The sequence below is a fragment of the Myotis davidii genome, unplaced genomic scaffold (genome assembly GCF_000327345.1).
Source record: "Myotis davidii unplaced genomic scaffold, ASM32734v1 scaffold174, whole genome shotgun sequence".
In the NCBI taxonomy this organism is placed as follows: domain Eukaryota; kingdom Metazoa; phylum Chordata; class Mammalia; order Chiroptera; family Vespertilionidae; genus Myotis; species Myotis davidii.
In genome coordinates this window covers 611,666-615,418 of record NW_006289087.1, presented here as the reverse complement: position 1 = coordinate 615,418, position 3,753 = coordinate 611,666, and positions in this window count along the sequence as shown.

The following is a 3,753-nucleotide window of genomic DNA, read 5'->3' as shown; positions in this document are numbered from 1 at the left end:
CCACGCCATGCGCCCTGGCACACGGTGGGCGCGGTGGGGACGCTGCACCCCTCGCCTCCTCTCAGTGCACGGGGCGGTGGGGGGGTATAAGGGGGGCCAGTGAGCGCGGGCGTCAGTGGCCGGAGCCGCAGGACTTCCGAGGGAAGTGGCACCGCTCTCTGGTCCTGCCTCCAGTTACAATGCAACCCGCCTAGTAGGACGGTCCTTCCTGGACCAACAAGTCCCTGGGTCGCTGTGGCTGAGCGGGGGTGCCCCTGGGGCGCTTCTCTGCCTTGTCCTGGGGGTGCCCGAAGTATAGAGCGCTCAAGGAGGGGACACCCAGCTTCCTCTAATACCGAAGATAGGAACCCGATTCTTCCTCAACTTCCCAGACCAAGAAAACTCTCTCCACACTAGCCTCCCAAAACGGACAAATCCCCAATCTGTAACAGGGTCACTTCCTCCGGGAAGTCTTCCCAGACCACGCCACCCATCGCCCACTCGGGGTTAGGCTGGGGGCACCACCTGTGTCCTCACAGAGATGTCTGCATAATTGTCAGTCTCTCCACTTAGAAGTTTCCTTACGACAGGAGCTACCAATGTCTTTCCAGTACTTGCCTGGACATCCCAAACTACCTTTCTGTTTTCTCATCCTGAAGGAATGTCGTTTGTCATCAGAGGCCTGGGCTGTGACGAATGTTGCTTCCATAAAGAGGGCCTCTGAGCATCCTATCTCTCTTTCCTGTGGTCAATGGTGTGAGGTTCAACAACCCACCCCTCCCTTTGGAGGTCACCTCTCTCCCTCTCTCTTTAAATCTATTTTTTATTGATTTCAGAGAGGGAGGGAAAGTGACAGAAATATCAACAATGAAGAGAATTATTGACTGGCTGCCTCCTGCACGCCCCACACTGGGGATGGACCCCGCAACCCGGGCATGTGCCCTGACCGGGAATCGCACCGTGACCTCCTGGTTCATAGGCCGATGCTCAATCACTAAGCATTATAGGTCTTGAAGCAAGTGAGGAACAGTGTCCCTGTGCGGGGAGAAGGGAAGCTGTGTGCTTTATGCGTCCTCAGTCCATCGTATGCCCCATTCAGTCTCCCGATGCTCACTGTTTCCTGTCATTTCCCTGAATATCAATGGGAGGAGAGAAGGTTGTGAAGCTGCTAGCGGATGTGAATCAGGAACCCACAGGTCTCCCTTTTGGTTTCGTTGTGGTTGCAAAAGGTAAGGTGTTCTCTTCAGAGTCGGCGGGTCCCTGGCTTTCAGACTCCCTAGAACCAGGATTGAAGACCCTGCCATTCATTTTTGAAGCTTTAGTAACCAGGTCATCTTCCCCTCCATCCACAGTCTGGATTCTGGGTGCCTCACGCCGCTCTCTCTGTTTTCCGCTGCCTTAACTTCAGCGGGTCCTTCACTGTTCCCGGCGACTTGTGTCCTGAACTGTCATAAAACCTCTTGAATTTTTGTTGTCCTTAGATCCAACCAGACCAGGTCATCAATCTCAAATTCTCCCCATTCCTTGAGGGTGTGTTCCTGCCACCACTCCTGGTGTCAATTTCTGCATTTCTCAGGATTCTAGATTGCAAGCAACAGAAGTAGACATTGGCTAATTTTTTTTTATCCCATTCTCTGCCTTTATCTGCACAGTGTTCTCTCTCTGTGTGCATCTCTGTGTCCAAAATTTTTTTATAAGGACACCAGTCGTATTGGATTAGGACCCACCCTAATGACCTAATCCGGATTTTTTTTTAACTTTGATTAATTTAAGCAGAAAAAGAATGTATTAAAAGCCATGTTAGGTAGCTCGTGAAATCTTCAGGATTTCAGAAAGAGGAGTGACGGGGGAAATATGCTGCAGAACTGGTTTGACGACACTGCTCCCACCTCTGGCTTGGACATGCTGGTTTGCATCACTGACCACACAATGCCGGACACTGGAAACTGACTGTATTCGCTCAGAAAGGAGACAGTTGCAAAGAACAGAAAACTTTTTTTTTGACACAAACAATCAATTATTCTCTCTCATCATTTATGTTTCCCTCTCTCTCTCTCTACCTCTTCCTTCCTCTCTGAAATCAATAAAAATGTATTTTAAAAAATAATAAAAATAAATGCTTGTGTGGTTTTTTTGTTTTTTTACATTATCTAGAAGTCAGTTGTTACAAGCATGGGTTCAACACACACACACACACACACATACATACACACACACACACACACACACCTACATACACACACATACACACACACATACAATCTGTCCGGGACCCTTGCTCTTTCGATCTGCATTCCTACCCTGAGCGCATATATTGTCTTTAATCTTCCAAATTGTTCCCTCGTGGGTGCCCCATGGCTGCTGCAGCCCTCGATGCCGCATTGGCATTCAAGGCAGAAATGGGGAAGAACGACTTCTGTATCAGGAAGGCAAGAGTTTTCCAAGAAACCTCAAGACGGACCTCCTGCGACATCCCCCTGGGAGAAGGGCACCGTCAGGCCATCCCCTGTTACGCAGGAAAGCAGGGACGCACATCGTCGGCAAGACCTGCTTCTAGGGTGTGGGGCCCAGGGGTTGGGGGCGCCCATCTCTCTATGCATTCCATGCATCCTGAGTCAAGAGCTTCTGAATCAGAGTCAAAGTTAGAGACCCTCTTTGACAAAAGGAAAAAAACAAAAAACACTGCAAATACAAAGTTGGGGTACGACGGTGAATATTTATATGGAACAACAAAATGCAAAATCCAGGAGAATCACGCAACGTTTTTACTTGTTAAGGGGCCAGGGCATCTCTGAATCCCTTCTCCTGCATTTCCTGGCTGCACAGTCTTCGTATGAGCATGAGTCTGCAAGGGAATTTTCTGTAGAGAGAATAGAAAGGTCTTTTTTTCACCCTCTGGCACGATGGGCTAAGTACAGTTTCTATTATTGAAGTTCCGGAGAGTTTCAGCATCACAACTGGTCACTGTTAGTCGTGCTGGCTTTTAGGGCTGCTGTCAGCTGGGGGACTTCAGGCAACTTCTCTGTCCCTTCTGATTTGTAGTTTTGGGGGGACCTCACGCCGCCTTGCGTAGGTATCCATCTTAAATCGTCTCTAAATTGAGGACGCGTGTTGGCCGGTGTGTGGGGCTGTCCCGGTGGTGGGTGGAGTTTTCAGTCACCCTCCTGGTTCAGGCCCAGGCTGCTGAAGGGCAGACCAAGGCCGGCCTCAGGAGATGCCATGCGTGGGCCCAGCGCGCCCAGGGCCTCCTTGTCCTTGCCCCTCTGTGGGCACAGTGACCGGTTTGTGTTCAGAGAGGGAAGAATGAGCCCGGCCAGTGTGGCTCAGTGGTTGAATCTATGAATCAGGAGGTCACGGTTCGATTCCCGGTCAGGGCACATGCCTGGCTTGCGGGCTCGATCCCCAGTGTGGGGCATGCAGGAGGCCACCGATCCATGATTCTCTCTCATCATTGATGTTTCTCTCTCTCTCTCCCTCTCCCTTCCTCTCTGAAATCAATACAAATATATGCATTTTAAAGTTTTCATTTCAGACCATCCTTTATGGTGACTTGAGGTCTCTAAGTTCGTAAGGCCCCCACACAGGCCTTCCCTGAGCTCGTCAGGTTAGCGTGTGGCCTCTTGTCGTCCGCACGTCGGTGGTGAGGGCTGTGGGCTGGGCTGGCCCCCTCCCCCTTTCCCGTTCCCTCTGTGACAAAGCGACTCAGAGGCATGTGGCCCTGAGACGAGCAGCCACTTAGTAGACATGTGAGCTGCCAGCTCCAGACCTGAACAT